This window comes from Microtus oregoni, unplaced genomic scaffold (genome assembly GCF_018167655.1).
Source record: "Microtus oregoni isolate MIOR12 unplaced genomic scaffold, Mior012 000048F_ref0000485, whole genome shotgun sequence".
NCBI classification, from domain to species: domain Eukaryota; kingdom Metazoa; phylum Chordata; class Mammalia; order Rodentia; family Cricetidae; genus Microtus; species Microtus oregoni.
This window is the reverse complement of record NW_024543222.1, coordinates 16,318,149-16,337,924: the sequence shown is the minus strand read 5'-3', so window position 1 is coordinate 16,337,924 and position 19,776 is coordinate 16,318,149. Positions and strand designations below refer to the sequence as shown.

The window sequence follows — 19,776 nt, the reverse complement described above, 5'->3', positions numbered from 1 at the left end:
GGATCTCACTCTGGAGGCCAAGTCTGGAACCCACTATGTAGCCCAGGCTGGCTTGGAACGGGAGCAATCCTCTTGCCTCAGTCTCCTGAGTGCTGGGATTGAAGGCATGTTTTTGTTTTCGTTTTCCAGTCTTAATGATAGCTGATACAGCTCGTCTGTACACACGGGGTCCTGTTCACTCATTTTTCCTGTCCTAGTGCTAGAAGCTTCCACCCTCTGGCTCATGTGAGCAGTGCCGATATGAAAACAGGTGCGCAATGATCTGTGAGACCGCTGTTAGCTTACATTTTCTAACTATGAATGTCTTATGTAAAAGACAAATTAAAATTAAAGCAGGTGTAATGGTGTGTGCCCGTAATTCCAGCTTAGAGGCTGAAGCAGGAGGATAACTGGACATTCAAGGTCAGTCTGGTCTACAAAGTGAACCCATCTTAAACATCGAACATCGAAAAGGATAGCACAGGATACATAGAAACGGCAGTGTATTGTTCTTTTCCGTGGTCCATTTTGGAGGCTGCTGAAAATCGCTGATCTCAGAGGGGCGTTTCCCTAGGAGCTGGGGACTAGGCGGTGCGTCCCCCACCAGCTCAGCAACAGTCTGGCCCGGTTGCACCGGCGGGGGTCTGTCTGAGTCACAGAAGCTCGGCTGTGCCCTCGCTGGGCTCTCACCGCACACCCGCTGCCCTTGGCCCGCCGCCTTCCTGAGCTCCACTCTGCCGTGGGCCGATGACTCAGAGGGCGCAGGCAGCTCAAGAACGCCCGTTCACAGGATTGGGGGTGCAGTTTGCCCCGCCATGTCCCGCCGGCTTGCAGCCTCTGCTTTTCCTCTCTGGAAACTCCTTAGCCGCCACCTCTGCTTGCAGCCAGTCTCTTCCCGGGTACGGCTACACCCACGCTGTAATCCCCATCCAGAATCCATGAAGGAATTTAGGATGCTGACTCTTAAACTAACTGGGGAGTGGGAAGGGGCAAAGTTGTGGTCCTCACTTCCCCACTTAATGAGGATGTTGGAGAGGTTTGCAGCAGAGAAGGACCTGTTCTAGAATACAGACGGGAGCAGCCAGCAGTCCGAAGGTGCTATGTAATACACATCGGATGTGTGGCCGTCTCAGCCTTTGGAAAGTTCAGTGCACATGGGCAACTTCTATTCCTCCTCTCTCCTTTTTCTCCTCTCTCCCTCCCCCACACACAGGGTCTTACTTTCTAGCCCAGGCTATCCTTCCACTTTAAGAAGCTTAGAATTTTTCCTTGCTTTCCTTCCTTCTGTTTATGTCCGTGTGTGTGTGTGGGGGGGGGGGGGGGGGTGTCTACATGTACATGTAGGCCAGAGGTCGTTCTTCAGGCAGTTCTTTACTTGGTTTTTTGAGGCAGGGTCTCTCTTTCGTTGAGACCCCAGAGTTGGCAACCAGAAAGTCCTGGGGTTTTTAATCTCAGGGACCCTTTGTCTCTGCCTCTCCAGTGGTGAGGTGAGTCACCGAGCTGATGTTTTCCATATGGATTCTTGGGATTAGGCTCAGGTTCCATGCTTCCATGCCAAGTACTTTACTGACTAAGCTATGTCCCCAACCCTAAAGTTTCTTTCTAAAACCTCGGGAGTTGTGAGTTTTCAAACAGTCTGGTCCTAGGGTTTGGAACTGGAGACACTGGTTCTGTTCATATCTGTTTCACAGAGCAGGACCAAGCTCACAAGACTGCTGCAGGATTCTGCCCCACTCCACCTGGGGGCCTTTGTCACTCTGTCCTTCTGGTCCCCCTCCAAGATAGCATTCTTCATGCCTGGTACATTTCCCTGTTGGATTCCAGAGCCCAGCTCTGTGCCCCTACTTCTGGGCACTTACTGGGACGAAAGAGCTCCCAGCTCAGATTAAAGTCTTCAGGTAGCACAGACCTATAATCCCAGCTACTCAGGAGTCAGAAGCTTGAGGATAATGTGAACTGAAGGTGATATATATATATATATATATATATATATATATATATATATAGAGAGAGAGAGAGAGAGAGAGAAGAGAAGAAAAGAAAAGAGAAGAGAGAGAGAGAGAGAGAGAGAAGCCTAGACCCATGTTAAAGACCAAATAACTGAACTTTGTGATTTGAAAGAGAGACCAGAACCAAATCGTCCTGGGCTATTTTTTATCACTTAGAAAGTCATTCACTGCCCACCCCATGTCTGACCTAACAGCTATCTGTGACTATCAAAATCTTTAAAATGTATTCTTAACCAAACACTAGCTTCCACCATCCCAAAAGCATAACAGTGTCCTCAGACACCGTCTGAATCCCATAGAGGTGTTTCCCCACTTGCCGGGCACACCTACCTGTGGTCCCACTAAGTTTTTGGTGCTTGTTTTGAGTTACAACTTTGTCTTGTAACTAATAAAATCCCCCATAAAACCACTTCCACGGTCTACCATGTCTTTCTGGTTATGCACATTTAACTTGAGAACCAGTACTTTCTTATTTTGAGGGGAGAGATGTCATTCTGTGAGACTCTGTTTTAAGACGAAAGTGAACAAAGGTCTGGAGCTGTGTGTTGTGGGGCGCGCCTGTAGCCCCAGCGATTGGGAAGTCTGAGGCAAGAGGATCGGGAGTTCAAGGCCATGCTCCACCACACCGTGGCTTTGAGGCTTCAAGGCTTCGAGGCCAGCCGTGAGACCCCTAGTGAAACTAGACAAAATGGTTGAGGAGTTAAGTCGATGGCAGAACTCTTGTTAACCTAACAATCACAAGGCCTCAGTTCAATTCCTAGTACTATAAGGAACAAGCAAAATAGACCTTTCACTGCCCAGGGTCTAGCCTTGGTTTAGTGACCTTTTAGCTGTGTGACTTTAGACAGGTTACTTACCCCTTCTGTGTCCCTGTACACTCATTTGTAAAGGGGAGCAGTAACACATAGTAATCCCTCTGTCCTAGGGATGGTGTGAGTTAGAGAATGTGGCTTGGCCCAGGGCTACCAAATACAGCACCGGACTCCTATTGCGTGGTACGTGGCTATATTAAAAACAAAAGAAAACCAAAAAAAAAAAAATAACTTGTTCATTATTTAACTGAAATTCAAAATATTCTTGGTTAATAATCAATGTTACCATATCAAGCAAAAGTTTATACTGTCTTAATAGCTGGGAATGTTCAGTTGAGAATTGGATTTTTCTTTTTCTTTGATCTACAATAGTGGTTAAGCTCAATAATAAATATGTGGAATCTTCTGGAAAAATAAATAAAACAAATTTAACCGGGCATTCTGAATTTGTCTCTTGCTAAGCTTGGCAGATGTATCCTGTCATGGAATTAATCCCCAGTATATATTAGCTGGTGTGTAAACAGTAAATGTCGAGGGGCTGGGCTCTAGCTCGGTATCAGAGCCTGTACATTAGCATTCATGAAGCTCTGGCTCAGCCCTCAGCACTGCCAATAATAACGAAGACGACGTCATCGGCGTGTTTATTCATTTATTCCTTTAGCAGTTATGTATTGGCATCGACACCTCCTATGTGCAAGAGTCGCAAGCCTCGGGGACACAACAGCGAACCAGCCCCGGTGCCCGTCTTCATTGGTACTTCCAGTCTGGCAAGGAAACAGAGTATTAAATTCCCATAACGATTAGCAATTATTGTGACAAGCTCCGAGAAGTCCCAATTGCAATGCCAGTCTACCAGGGCCCCCACACTGGTCTGGGGGTAGTGGCTCATACGTTCCCATTTCTCCCTCCCCCTGCTGCCCCTACCCTGAGAGTGGCTGGCAGCAGCCCTGAGAAAAATCTTGGGAAGGATCCACTGGCCCAGGGAAGGAGGGCAGGCATTGGGAGGGGGCGGGGCTCAGCAGTGGTACCGCCCACTCTCAGCAAGCTGGGTCAGGTGGAGCTGAGGCTAGGTGATGACATGGAGGGGGTCTGTGGAACCACAGGGCCGTTCCTCCAGCCTGCAGGCTCTGGGTGGAGGGGCGGGGGGTTCAGAGTGACTGGTCTCTGGTGGTGTCAGGGCAGGAGAGGACCATAAAGATCAACCGACCTGACATTTGATGATGAGGAAACAGCACAGAAGAGGGAAGTGACTTCTGTAGGTCACACAGATCTTTCCTGGTGGTGTTGCCACCAAAACCCAGGCTGATTCCCTGCCAAGTCCCGACTCCCTCACCAGAGGTGGAGCTAAAGGAGAAGGCCCTGTGAGTGCCTGGCCCTTTCTCCCTCCCTGGGAATCCCCCACGCAGGGTCACCAGAAAGCTCGTGGCCCTCTCTCTCCCACATCCCCCAGGCCGGTTTCACCAGGCCTTCTCTGCATCATGTAGGGGAGTTACTGACAGCCAGCCTCAAATAACAAATGAGGCCCTGGAGGAGTTTCATTTCCTAGGGTCTGAGGTGCCTATGAGCTCTCCATTCCGGATGCTCACTAGCCAGCTCCTGGCAAGAGCCCAACTGCCTAGGAGTGTGTCTTACTGCCCCGTCCTTCTGGGAGCAGGGGCCCCCTGGGCACACAGGACCTTTGCTGTGTTTGACAGCTCTGGGGACTGGGGGAGATGGCTTAGTCCATAAAGAGCTTGCTTGGCTAGCATGCACCTTAGAATCCATGTACCACGCCTGACCTGGTGCCATGTGCTTGGGATCCTAACTCTGAGGAGGCAAAACCAAGCAGATCCCTTGTGCTTACTGCCAGCCAACTTAGCTAAAGTGGTGAGCTCCGGGCCGAGAGACCCTGTCTCAAAGGGGTGGACAGTGTTCCCGAAGATGACACCTGAGGGTGTCCTATGACCTCTACACGCACAACTACACACGCACACCCATACACACACAAACCCATGCATGCGTGAACACCAAGCATGTGCCAGAATCATCAGGAAGGAGGCTGGGCCCTGGGTCCTGTCAACAGTATCCCAAAACCAGTCCCCAAAGACACAAAGTCAACCAGACTGCATCAGTTCACTTCCGTGGAACCTTTCAATGGGTTTACATCCCACCATAAAATGAATCCAAAAATCCACAAGCCTTTTCCATGCCAGCCGCTGGCTTCTTCTTCACCTTCCACTTCTTTCTTGATCCCCATAGAACATTCCAGATATCAGTCACCTTCCTTCTGTTCCTCAGGAGCCAGGACACCGTCTAACTCTTGTTTGTACTTGCGGAGAGCTTTACCCATTGTATCCCTTCCAGAGAGCATGCTCTGCCAATTGCCCTAGTCACTCCCTACCATATCCCTGTTTGTTGTGTTACCATGGAACTGACTTTCTCAGCTTGACTCCATGGTTTATGCATTTATCTTCCTCTCCCCATGGGGGGTTCTTATTCTCTGGGCTTCCTGTCGTTACATATTTAGCTCCTGACATTTGTTGAATACTCAGTATATATTGTTTTAAATAAATGAACACAAAGCTTAACAGATGGGTGTAAGGAGGGGGTATGATTCCTATCTGTTGCTGTAAGGACGAGGTACCATACTGGATAGATGGGAAGTCCTCTGGCAAACAGGTAGTGCACCTATGGAGGTGTTTCTGCATCAACACCACACCTGGCCTGCTGTAGGCGTTCAGTGGGTTCCGGAAGCAGGATTTTAGGGGTGAAGTACAAGGTGAGGTAGGTGGGGTTTCCTAAGAGAAATAGGGAGGACAAGGCCTCCCGTTGTGCTGCCTGCTGTTTGGCTAGCCTTGTGTCTTGTCTCCAGCCCCTGCCCATTCCCAGTGTTTGCCCAGCACACAAAAGGTCCTGAGTTTGATCCCCAGCACCAACCACATGAAAACATACTTGAACACTAATCTCTAGGAAGCATTCCCTCACGCTTGCACTGCTCCAAATCGCCTCTGTCTCCGACAGACCATTGACCCCTTGAATGTACAGGTCACCCTATGGGCAAGTTTCTGTCTGCATCTGCCTCCGTGTGGGAGGCTGGGATTCCTGCCTCTCCCATCTTACTCTGTCAGCACCACAGTCACGTGTGATGCTCACCGCGCCTGTGACTTGCACTCCGCAGTAAAAAAGTTGTGGTTAGGGACAATGTAAGAGGTAAAGACCATGTACAGCGTCAATGCTTGTGTATGTGGGGAGATCATGGGGTATTGGGAGAATGACGAAGAAACTCACAGTGCCATGCTGGACCTTGGAGGGCAATGCAGGTTTTCCAATAGCTCCTTCCTTCCTTCCTTCCTTCCTTCCTTCCTTCTTTCCTTCATACCTTTTTTTTTTTTGTTGTTGTTGTTGTTTTACCAGTCAGGGTTTCTCTGTGGCCATGACTGTCATGGAATTTACTTTGTAGACTAGGCTGGTTTTGAACTCACAGAGATCCACCTGCCTCTGCCTCCTGAATGCTGGGATTAAAGGCGTGCGCCACCATGCCCATTAAAAATAATTTTATGTTCATTCATTCATTCATTTATTCATGCACATTGTGTGCATAGACATACCACAAAATGTGTATATGCAGAACTGTAGGATGAATAATAAAAACCCAGAGACAGACATTGGCATTCGACCCGAAAACTAGAAAAGCAAAGCAACTAAGCTACTAAGTCTTACCTCTACCAAGGCTGAGCGACCACAGCCTAAGCAGACTAAGTCTTTCTCTCCTCCCATTTTATATTCTCTCTAGTGCTGGGATTAAAGCTGTAGGACTCCCTAGTGTGAGGCACCACCATTTGGATTTGTTTCTGCATGGATCTTGTGTAGCCCACGGTGGCCTTGAACTCACAGAGCTCCATCTGCCTCTGTCTCCCAAATCCTGGGATTTAAAGGTGTGTGGCACCACTTCCTGACCCCTAGTGTCTTAACTTTGCCCTTCTGATCTTAGGGCAAGCTTTATTTATTAAAACATAAATAAAATATCACTATGGAGGACACTTATCAGAATTGGTTCTCAGTCCTCTCTCTTCTTCCATCCTGGGGTCCTGGTACTGAGCTCAGGTCCTCGGGCTGTGGCCATGTGTCTTATCTACTGAATTCATGGTTCTTTTCTTAGTAAGAGGGTCTGACTCAATTTACCAAAGTTCAAGGGCAAACATGGGATTGCCACATATGAAATTGTATGTGAACCAGTTATTCCCTGCACACCCCACCCCCAAAAGCTTAAAATACTACATCTTCTCAACATTGAGCACCTGGTTTCTAAGGAAGCTGCTGAGCTACCAAGAGGTTAAGTAGAAGTCGGAGGCGCACTTCTGGGTGACCTATTCATATAGGGTGCTAAAGGGAACTGGGATAACTTGGGGGCATCCCTAACCTTTGAGGATGATGTCGTCGTGACAACTGCTCACCCACAATACATCTCGTGGTCCAGTTCTCCGTAGAGTGGCGAGAACCCAATGCAGGGATACATGTCTAGTGGTCTCATGAGCATGCAAGAGGAACTATGCCCAACTCCCTCCAAAAAAAAAAACCTGCATGGATTTGCATCATATGAAGACCTGCTTGTTCTTTCCTCCTGTAAATATCTAGGTCTCAAGATCCTGCTCTTAGTTGGCTGTGAGGACACATGTCTGTAAACCAATGCTGGGAGGCAGAAGAAGGAAGATCATCTCAAGTTCGAGGCTAGCCTGGTCTATATAATCAGTACCAGTCCAGGCAGGGCTGAATGGTGAGGCCCTGTCTCCACCAAAGCAAAACATGCTCCCCAACACAAAAACAAATCTGAACTCAAACCACCAACCAAGCTGAACTTTCTCCATAACACATGGCAGGGCCCAGAAAGCCAGACAACTTGAATTCTATCCCAGGGATCCAGGCTCCCCAAATGTCTGCCATGGGCATTCTGCCAGCTAGGCACTTAAGTGTCTTAAACTTCCATTTTCTTAACGTTTCTTTTAGTGATTTAGTTTTTGAAAAACCTAAGTTTAAGTAATTGTTTTCTTTTAATTATGTGGTTGTGTGTGTGAGAAAGAGAGAGAGAGAGAGAGAGAGAGAGAGAGCGCACAACCTCAGGTGTCCCTCCCAGGCATGTCTTACTGATTTAGGCTAGACTCCCTGGTCTGGGAATCCCATAGACGAGACCCTCTGTCTCTGTCTCCTCGGTGCCAAGCATATCATCCCGTGCAACCACACCTCATGCTAGGGCAGCTAGCAAGCTTCCTGATGGCTCTCTCCCACTGCCCCAAGTCTTACTGCTTTTGAAGTTTACACAAATCAAAGTGTGGAGACTGCTCTCTCTGCTCATCTTTGTCCTGGCCTCTTTGGCTGGTTCACACTTTTGCACAGTCCTCCGTCCTGTGGACAAGCCAGATGCACACTGCTATTTTGTCAGCGATAGGTACACAGACGGCTTTCAGCTTGCAGCTCTTAGGAACCAAGCCACTGTGAAAATTCTTATTGGTGACTTTTGGTCAGGGCGGAATTCCTGCCTTCCTTCATGTGCTCAGCTTCAGTGGATGCAGCCAGTTTCTTAAAGTCGTGTAGTAATTAGGGGCGGCGGGGCCGCGTTCCCAGCACCCTGGCCGCCTGCCCGGCTAGCTTATGCCCGAAATAACAACAGACAAACTGTCTTCATTTAATCACCGCTTGGCCCATTTCTATCTAGCCTCTTCTAAGCTAATTCTCACATATTAATTTAGCCCATTTCTGAACATCTGTGTTGCGCCCCTAGGTGCGCTTACCGGGAAGATTCTAGCCTATGTCCATCCTGGGTCGGAGCTTCATAGCGTGCGTCTGCCCAGGAGCCAGGAGCATGGCGTCTCTCTCCGGCGTCTGCTCCAGAGAGGAGAGCTGTCGAGACTGACCTCACTTCCTCTTCCTCCCAGCATTTTGTTCTGTTTACTCCACCCACAGGGCCAAGCAGTTTCTTTATTGCTTAACCAATGAAATCAACAGATTGATATGACACTCCCACATCACTTCCCCTTTTTCTGTTTAAACAAAAAAGAAGGCTTTAACTTTAACATAGCAAAATTACATATAACAAAACAGTTATCAAGTAAAAGTTACAATAATCTTTATCATAACTAAGGAAAACTATAACTAACTATTCTTAACTCCATCAAAGACTCCAGAAAGATATAATATTACCTAAGTAAACAAGAACTAAGAAACTTCAAACTCTAGAAATGACAAAGACATCTCGCTGCCTGGACAGTCACCCAAAGTTCTTTTGTACCGTTGGGGCATCCATCTTCAGCCTTCAGGCCCATGGTATCCAGCAGACATTTCCATAAAGCAGGAAAATTCAAAGTCAGTTCAGTCACTATCTGTTGTGTCCTGCAGAATGTCTCGCAGACTCTTTCAAAATGAATCAGGAACCCCGAAAGATCATCTCACCTTAGGCAAGTTCAGTAGTCCTCTCTCTGCGGGTTCTCTGTGTCCAGTTTATGCAATAGTCCAGGCAAGAGCAGTTTCTTGCCCAAATGGCTATCAAACTCCATAAGGTGCCTCTTCGATGCCCATCTTCCTCTTGAAGTACATTGGTGCTATATCACATCCCCCTTTAAATGTAAAAGAACGTTTATAAACATTTTTTGGGAATATGGGCACAGTTATTTCTCTCCAAACTGCTTCCTGCTGAATGGGGGCGTCATTAATTAGGCCTTTCATGGTATAACCTGTGTGCTAGTTTCATCTCAGTTGGCAGTTGAGCGAAGCAATTTTCTGAAGATGTTCACAACAACCCTTCAGGAGGGCGTGGTCCATCATACCATATCGGGATAAATGCAATCCACAGACTCTCACCCTCTGTGAAAACAAAATAAGAAACTCCTTTCCAAAGTATCATATCCTTAGATCCAAATTCAAAATATCTATGTTGGATTAGTTCAGCAGTATTTATAAATAAATATCTTTTAGCAGCTGTTGCTCCTTCCTCAGCATTCAAACAATTCAAAGAGAGCATAATAGCATATAGTATCAAAATTCTCTGTGTATTTTCCATCTTTGTGCAGCTTTGTTTTAACCTCTATTTTGTTTATTTTTACTTTCAACTCTTTGCTTTTTGAGACAGGTTCTCTGTATCTTTGACCTGGAATAACTCTGTAGACCAGGCTGTCTTTGAACTCTCAGAGATCTGCCTGTCTCTGCCTCCCAGGCATTCGGGATTAAAGGTGTACACTACTACACCTTGAACTCACAGAGATCTGTTTGTCTCTGCCTTCTAGGCACTGGGATTAAAGGCATGTGCTACCACACATTCAAGTCACAGAGGTCAATCTCCCTCTGCCTTCCAAGTGTTGGGATTCCAAGAAAATGGGCTAGTCCAGGTGCGAGAGTTAGCCTAGAAGAGGCTAGATAGAAATGAGCCAAGCAGTGTTTAAATGAATACAGTTTGTGTGTTGTTATTTCGGGGCAAAAGCTAGCCGAGCAGGCGGCTGGGGTGTTGGGGACACAGCCCCGCCGCCCCTAATTACTACAAAGTCGGTGTACTCACACACACACACACACACACACACACGTGCACTCCTTCATTCCAGCCAGTGGCATTCTAATTGACCCACATGCTTGCCAATATGTGACATCAAGTCTTTGACCCCATCTCTGGTGGGCATTCAACAAGACCATGAGGTGGTTTTAATTTGCTTTTCCCTTTGCCTAATGAAATCAACACACATTTATTAGCCTTTTACACATCCTCTTTCGTGAAGCGTTGAGTGGTTTTCCAGATTTTCTATGTGATTTTCAACAGGTTCTATTGAATTCCCTGCAGGCAAATGAGAGTTTATTGTGTATTCCCAATATTAATCTTTTGATGGACGTGATCTATTATATGATCTCTCCAGTGAACTCTACTTTCTGGTACAATATTGTTGTAACTAGAACCCCTGTAGAAAATATCATAGGTGCTGTAAAATAAGTAGACTAAAAGCAGAATATGCCATTCTTACATTCTAGTTAGCTAGCTGGCTAGTGGGCAGCTATGGTCAACGTCCTGGTTCATATTCACCACCAAAGAGTATAGCAAATGAAAAGAAGGTTGAGGAGATGGCTCAGTGTCCTCGGCCTGAAAGTGTGAAGACAGAGTCTGAATCCCCAGTACCCATGTAAAGGCCAAGCAGGTGTGCTGGCTGCTGTAATTTCAGCACTTAAGAGGCAGGGACATGGAATCCCTGGGACAAACTGGATAGCCAGGCTCATCAAATCAGCAGATGCTGGGTTCAATCACCAGACCCTGTCTCAGAGGGTGAAGTGGAGAACTATTGAGAAAAACAGCCAACATGAAGTTCATACACACAGAGATACATACACACATACATAATCACATCAAGAAAATAGTAAAAAAAAAAAAAAAGCCAGGCAATGGTGGTGCACTCCTTTAATCCCAGCACTCGGGAGGCAGAGGCAGAAGGATCTCTGTGAGTTCGAAGCCAACCTGGTCTACAGAGTGAATTTCAGGATAGCCAAGTCTATACAGAGAAATCCTGTCTCAAAAAACCAAAATAATAAATCTAGAAAATAAGAAGGGAGTAAAAAGAGGATTCTAAGGACCTCTGGAAACTTTCTTTATGATGTAATGGGAAAGTTTCACAGAGTTAAAAAAAGAAACAACTTCCCAGTTTTGCAGCCCCATGATCATTGTTATCCTACTGTGCCATTGTCATTCTGCATAGAGGTCCTGGCACCCCCTGTAGTTTACACTGCCAAACCTGCATGTGCGTGCCCAGCGGATGCAAAGAGGATCTGCCGGAGCCATTGGTGGAATGAGATGGCCAACTGAGAAAAGCTGTTTGGCTGCCATCGGGTGTGGCAGAAAGGTGTGTGGTGATATGGTTGTGTGGCAGCAGGTGGGGCCTCCTGAGCTGGGGCAATGGGGGCTGAACACAGGAGAGGGTCTGTGAGATGTGCACTGTGAGGTGAGGTGATAGCAAGGAGGGCAGAGAACCTCCTGGGCTGGCCCCAGGGGGTCTAAGCTAGAAGACAGGAGTAGCATGCAGAGGGGAGGGAGGTGATGGAATCGATCCGGGAAATGACCTGGAGACGCATGGTTCATTCATTCATGTGTGGGTCACAGGGCGCAGTAGCGTGTCAGACAGACAAAAATTTTTGTTCTGATAGACTTTCCAGTTTATGAAGAAGATGGACTGGAAAAGGCAATGCCTGGAAAAGCAAAGAGGAATCAGTGGGAGTGTTGGGCAGTCTTTCCTGGGGAGTTATGAGCACTGGTGTACTTACCTTGCATGGGGCACCAACAATGGCCCAAAGAGATTGTACCACCCAAGTCTGAGTCTTGTTTGTGGAGAATGACTTATTGGGGTTACTTTTCAGGAGTATGGGTGCCTCGGGCGGATGCATCATGAAAAGGCCCGTTTCAGTCTGGGTCAGATGAATCATACAAGGGACATTTCGAGTTCCCTGTGTCCCTTGCAAAGTTCTTGTGCATCCTTCTACCTTTCTGAAGAATTTCCCTAGCTTCTTTCTCTCCCTCACTCCACCAGGAGGGAAAGCTTCCTTTTGCAGCTGGTGGAGCATACCCGGGCCTCAGTGGTGCATGGATGCAGGGGTCTGGACTGCAGGCTTGGTTGAGACCTGGCAACAGAAGGGCTGCAGTTACAACCCTGTGGGTGGCTGAGCTTGCCAAGAGTGAGGGGGCCAATGGCCAACACTCAGGGGCGGAGAAGAGACTCTAAAAGCCAGGCAGCCCTTGGAGCAATGAGTTGTGGTGGAAACAGGTGACTGAAAGGGAGTTTCTAAGATTTGATAACTGATCTTTCAATCAAACTTTAACCCCTTGTTGTGCCAGGCTCTGAGCAACCAGGGATGAAAGGGAAGTCTCTCAGGGAGACAGGTGTGTGAATTAGAGTTAATCAAAGTGCGTTAGAAGGTCCTATTACTATGATCTATGACTGACATGCACACAGACCCACTGTGCAATCACAGAGGACAGGGACTCACATTTGCGCATGATATGTGTATATGCATGTGTCTGTGGGTGCCCCTGGATGTATGCATAGCTGGGCGATCGTGTGTGTGTGTGTGTGTGTGTGTGTGTGCGCGCGCGCGCGCTCGCGCGCATGCCTGTGGAGGCCAGAGGTTGATATTAGGTACCCGTCACTAGGCAATGTGCTACTAGCTGGACAGGGACCAGAGGTTCTGCATTCCAGGGCCCGGGCGATGTTGAGGGCGGGGCTCTCTTGTAGATCTACAGCGTCATCTGGTGGCAAAGCTCATTAAGATCCTCTGCCCGGGCTGGATGCATACTTAGAGAGCCAGTTAGAGAAAGCTCGGAGTGAAGGGGCCTCTGGAGAAGAAGGTGCCCCGGGTGGTGTGAGAAACAGAAATCCAGTACCAGGACAAAAAGAGGAGGGCATAAGCCACCGGGCACTCGGGAGACATGGAGGTATGAATTTGAGTGGATAGGAGGAGGTGCTTAGGCAGCATGAGCAACTCCCATCTTCTTCTGAGGGACACCCTCCTCCATTTCCAAGTTTTGTCTCTCCTTGGGGCTAAGACACAGTGGACAAGACACTTGAGTTCTCTTGGCTCACACAAGTACCAAAATTCCCCTTCTAGCTCTGGGCGTGTCTGTGTAATTACCCCTCGGGTGAAAGGCCTCTCGTGCCCCCTGCTGGCAGCTCTGCTCCAAGCATCCCAACCACTCACGGGACAGGGAAGTGCCTGGTGAAAAGCTAGGCTGGTTGGGGGCTGCTGGATGGGGGTAGGGGGTGCGAGATGAGGGTGGGGTGTGGAGTAGGGGTTGGGGTGGAAAAAGGTGAAAAGCTAGGCTGATTCCGGGCTGCGGGATGGGGGTAGAGGTGCGAGATGAGGGTGGGGTGTGGAGTAGGGGTGGGGGTGGAACACGTGGTCTGCCAGGGTTGGGAACTGGTTTGTAGTATTCATCTGGACCCCGGAGGCTTCTGAAGTGGTTCAGTTCCCTTTATCCTTTACTCCCAGCTGGGAGCAACTCTTCACAAACCTAACAGAGGCAGACCTGGGGGCCATAAACCTCTAGGCTGGCTCTTTTGAGTGACTCGTGCCTAGTGCAGAGAGCCAGTCCCCAAAGGTTATGTGCTGTGTGAGTTGCTCTACACGACAGGTTCAAAGGCAGGCACGAGAAACGGAGAAGAACCAGGTTAGAGAAGAAGCCGAGTGGGAAAGAATCAGGGAGATGTGAGGATAAAGGGGCAACGGAAAGGGGGCCCAAGAGTTGGCTCAGCCCTTAAGAGCACTATTGTTCTTGCATAGGATCCTGGTTCAAGCCCCATTCAGTTTACAACTGTAACTCCAGTCCCAGATGCCCACTTTTCTGTGCACATATATACACACAGGCATAAACACTCATGTACATAAAATGATAAAAATAAAGTAAAAGGGAATTCCTTTCCTGACTCACCAAAGCAAACTGTCTCCAGTCCAAGAGTGGATTTTTTTTTTTTTTTTTTTTTTTGGTACAGGGTCTCACTCTGGAGCTTTGACTGGCCTAGAACTCACTTGCCTCCAGCCTATGGAGAGCCACGGGCTTCTAGCTCCCAAGTGCTGGGGTTTTAGGTGTGTGCCACCAGGTCTGGCAGAAATGGGGTTTTTGAAGTGGTGGAACACTTCTGTTTTGATTGTGGTGGTGGCTGTGAGAATCTGTGCTGGTGACACAATATCGAACTCTACATAAAGATTCACAATAAAGAGCGTGCAAAGGCCAGTGGAGTAGGCGAGCCCCGTAGTACAGCCGGCTGGAAGGAGTCATGGCCTCCCAGGGTTGATGTGGGTGGAAGATAGCATGGTGAGATTGGATGCTAATGATGGCCTGAAACTTCAGCACCAGGAGATTCAATGCTCTCTTCGGGCCTCCTCATCACACACCTGCACACATCTTACACACACACACACACACACACACACACACACACAGATACACAGACACATAAAAATAAATACATCTTGGAGGGAGAGTGGGGGGAAAGGATCTTGGTGTCCTGCAATCCCAGCACTTGAGGTGTACAAGCTGGAGAATCAGAAGTTCAAGGTTACCATTGACTATATAGCAAGTTGCAGGCCAGTCATGTGACTGTCTCAACACTGTACCTACCATACATCACTGGAAGGAGACCTGGCCATCTCCACCTGGTGGTGCATTTGAGTAGTGCAGGGATGAAGCTGTTGCTGGTCCTCCACCTTCATCACTTCTTAGTAACAACAACAACAATAATAATAGTAAATCTACAGGCTTCCTCACCCCTCCAGGCCTGCAGCAGACACCCCAGCTTGGAAGGCCCAGGAAAGCAGGCTCCCAGCCCTCCTGCCATCCAAAGAGTCCCCTTCTGCTTATGTCTGACAGGGCCACTCTGCTACCACAAATGCTCTTGTCCCAAACCATAAAGAGTCCCTTTCCCGAGGCACTGCTGGGCTGAGGTCTTGAAAAAAGGCTTCTCTAGAGCCCTGGGATCAGAAGATTTTGGGGCCCAACATGATGGCTAAGGCTGTGCTTGTCACTCTCCAGAACCTAAGCTAGCCTGGGAACTGGGGGAGAAAGACTAATGTGACTTCACAAATGTCCCCATACTAGGTTCAGGGCTGGGCAAGCCACACACATCTCACTGTGTATCCATGCATGTGGAGGTAGAAGGGGAACTTTTGGGACTCAGTTTCCTCTTTAAGTGGTCAGGTTAGGCAGTAGACACCTTTACCCGATGAGGCACCTCACCGGACTCAAATCTGAGGTTTTAAGTTGGGACAATAAGATAATCAGGGCTGCGTTATTAAACCAAGGCTGAATTTGAGGGGCTCAGTGCACAGGGTGCAGAAGGGGCTAAGTGGTAGTCCAGGCATGTGTTTGCTCCTGAGACCAGGCTGGTGAGGGAGGAGAGTTGGTCAGGGATGTGCCAAGGATGCAAAGATGGGCTGGAGGGAGTCAGCCCTCTTCCCCAAGCTTTAGCTGTCCACCTGTGGGATGGTAGAGCCATTTCCTGGGAGAGAAACCCTAGAGAGGGACTCGCTTTGGGGAAAGCCACGAACCTAAGCTTGGTCTGAGGTCTGTCCCAGGGCAGACATCACTGATGCTGCGGGTGTCATTCTGGGAGTGGGGACAGGGAGCAGGGTCTGCTCTGAGCATTCCTTCTTCCCATGTTTGGCTAGAGGAGGGAGGAACATGAGGGGACAGAGGAAGAGATGTTTCCAGGAAGGCCTGCATGTCACAGGAAGTCACTGAACCTGGGGACTCAAGGTATCTATCACCATGGGTGTGTTGCTGAATCCACAGGATGGTCTATGCCTTGCAGGGGTGGAGGACAGTGAACATGGACACCTCTTGCTGTCAAGCCTGACAACCCCCATACCTCAATGGTGAAGGAAAGGACTAACTTTTGCAAGCTGTCCTTTGACCTCCACACACGCATGCTGTAGCATGCATGCACCATCAACACACATACACAGTATGAGAACAAATCAATGTAATAAACTAAAATTTCTGTTTCTGAGATGGGGGGATGGCTGTGGTTACAGAGAGGTGTATGGTGGAGGGTTTCCTAGGGTGACCGTGACTGGAGCATCTTCCCATGGGTGGGGTGTAGTAAATAAGGGCGGCGGGGCTGCATCCCCAGCACCCCGGAAGCCTGGCAAGCTTATGCTCCGAAATAACAACACACAAACTGTATTCATTTAAACACTTCTTGGCCCTTTAGCTCTAGCCCTTACTGGCTAATTCTGATATCCGGATCAACCCATCTCTAATAATCTTTGAGCACCGGTCTTACCGGGAAGATTCTAGGTCAGAGCTTCATGGCGTGTGTCTGCCCGGGAGCGGGGCATGGCGTCTCTCTGAGGCGTCTGCTCCCGAGAGGAGAGCTGTGGAGTCTGAGCTCAGTTACTCTTCCTCCCAGCGTTCTGTTCTGTTTACTCCTCCTACCTATCTTCTAACCAATAAAATGGGCCAAGGCAGTTCCTTTATTAGCCAATGACCTTCCTCCATCATTTCCCCTTTTTCTGTTTAAACAAAAAAAGGCTTTAACTTTAACATAGCAAAATTACATATAACAAAACAGTTATCAAGTAAAAGTTACAATAATCTTTATCATAACTAAGGAAAACTATAACTATAACTAACTATTCTTAACTCCATCAAAGACTCCAGAAAGATACAATACTACCTAAGCAAACAAGAAAAAAGCAACTTTTAAAACTCTAGAAATGACAGAGACATCTCGCTGCCTGGACAGTCACCCAAAGTTTCTCTGTACCGTTGGAGCATCCATCTTCAGCCTTCAGGCCCATGGTATCCAGCAGACATTTCCATAAAGCAGGAAAATTCAAAGTCAGTTCAGTCACTATCTGTTGTGTCCTGCAGAATGTCTCGCAGACTCTTTCATGAATCAGGAACCCCAAAAGATCATCTCACCTTAGGCAAGTTCAGTAGTCCTCTCTCTGTGGGTTCTCTGTGTCCAGTTTATGCAATAGTCCAGGCAAGAGCAGTTTCTTGCTCAAATGGCTATCAAACTCCATAAGGTGCCTCTTCGATGCCCATCTTCCTCTTGAAGTAGATTGGTGCTGCCAGGAGCAGAGTGTCTCATTGTCATGAAAAGTCCTAAGTTATTAAAACATTTAATGTCCTATTCTGTAATCTTTGAAAGACATGAAGAATGTCTATCTAAAATATATCTCTATATATCTAGAAAATCTAACTAACATGACTACAAGCTTTACTATTATCGATGATTATCCATTAATAACCTATATTTCTTAATTATACAGTACATATTTAAATGAACTACACAATCACAATACCTTAATCAAAATCAGAAACACTTATACATATAACAAAATTGACCTTAAGTCTCTATCAATAAAGGAAAATCTAAACTAATGTAAATTATTCATATCTATATCATATCCACCTTTAAATGTAAAAGAACATTTATAAACATTTTTTGGGAATATGGGCGCAGTTATTTCTCTCCAAACTGCTTCCTGCTGAATGGGGGCATCGTTAATTAGGTCTTTCATGGTATAACCTGTGTGCTAGTTTCATCTCAGTTGGCAGTTGAGCGAAGCAAGTTTTTGAAGGTGTGCACAGGAACCATTCAGGAGGACGCGGTCTATCATACCACATTGGGATGGAAGCAATCCACAGACTCTCACCCTCTGTGAAAACAAAATAAGAAACTCCTTTCCAAAGTATCATGTCCTTCGATCCAAATTTCAAAGTCAAGGCATCAAAATATCTATGTTGGATTAGTTCAGCAGCATTTATAAATAAATATCTTTTAGCAGCTGTTGCTCCTTCCTCAGCATTCAAACAATTCAAAGAGAGCATAATAGCATACAGTATCAAGATTCTCTGTGTATTTTCCATCTTTGTTTGTTTTATTTTAACCTCTATTTTGTTTATTTTTACTTTTAACTTTTTGCTTTTTGAGATAGGTTCTCTGTATCTTTGACCTGAAGTAACTCTGTAGACCAGGCTGTCCTTTAACTCTCAGAGATCTGCCTTTCTCTGCCTCCCAGGCATTGGGATTAAAGGCCTGTGCTACCACACCTTGAAGTCACAGAGGTCTATCTCCCTCAGCCTACCAAGTGTTGGGATTAAAGGTGTGTACCACACACAACTCCTCTCTTCCTTTTTTTTTTGTTACTTTAAGAACTTTAAATTTTAGTCTGCATATATTTTTAACACACTTCAAACCATTTAGAAATTTTCTTTGTCTTTGAATCTCTCTTTACTGTATATCTCTCTTTTTTCTGACCACACGAGCCTTTAAATTACTGAGCAATACGGGTAGGATTAAAGGTGTGGCTTTGCCAGCTAGATCCAGTCCATTCCTTAGCTTTCCAGCCTCATGGCTGAGGTACTGGCTGTAGGCATGTTTACTGCCACAACTCTATGGCATTTCAAGGTCCCTGCCAGCAAGCGAGATTCAGCAGCCTGTGCTTGCAAACCGCACGAACCACCTGCGTAAAAGAGTCAGAGTTTGCCCTGGCAGGACAGCCCAGAAAGCCGGCATTTTTAAATGGCACAGCTTTTTTCCTGCTACGGCTGAAAACCAAAAAGCATGTGTTCAGCTTTTCGTCAACACCATTTAAGTGTTTTGTGGCAGGACCTCTTAATGAGCTGCAGGGTTTTGCAGCTAAAGCTAAGTCAGGAAGCCTCTATTAAATGAGACGCTTGCTTGCCTCTAGCAAGCAGAGTAGATCCGAGAAATTGTCACTATCAAGAAATCATGCTTTACTCTTTCCCAAGCTTTTTCAGGCTTTCTGTGGATTCAGTTGTCCACGTGGGCGCCAATCTGTTGTAAATAGGGGTGGCGGGGCTGCGTTCCCAGCACCCCGGCCGCCTGCTTGGCTTATGCCCGAAATAACAACACACAAACTGTATTCATTTAAACACTGCTTGGCCCTTTAGCTCTAGCCCTTACTGGCTAATTCTGATATCCGGATCAACCCATCTCTAATAATCTGTGAGCACCGGTCTCACCGGGAAGATTCTAGGTCGGAGCTTCATGGCGTGTGTCTGCCCGGGAGCGGGGCATGGCGTCTCTCTGAGGTGTCTACTCCCAAGAGGAGAGCTGTGGAGTCTGAGCTCACTTCCTCTTCCTCCCAGCGTTCTGTTCTGTTTACTCCTCCTACCTATCTTCTAACCAATAAAATGGGCCAAGGCAGTTCCTTTATTAGCCAATGACCTTCATCTATCACTGGGGGGGGGGGGGTACTGAATACTGTGGGTACCACAATCTCCTCTCCTCCTTGACTGAAGCATCAGCTTCCCCAGAGGGTGTAGGTCGGGCTTGTTAGGAGTGGTAATCAATGGCTCTCATCTGACCTTCTGGGATATGCCTAGAGCTAAAAGGAGATGTCCAGGTCTGCTCTGTCCATCTGGCAATGTGGGTGGTTACTAAACAGCCAGCAGACCTGGCTTCTTGCCACAGGAGGGACAATGCATAAGCTCACCCAGAGCTTCTGAGAGC

The 19,776-nt window shown here is 47.4% G+C and overlaps 1 pseudogene; it reads right to left on the bottom strand.

The window, feature by feature from the left end:
* Positions 1 to 763: 763 nt before the first annotated feature.
* Positions 764 to 19,776, bottom strand: part of LOC121436029 — a 49,015-nt pseudogene continuing 30,002 nt past the window's right edge.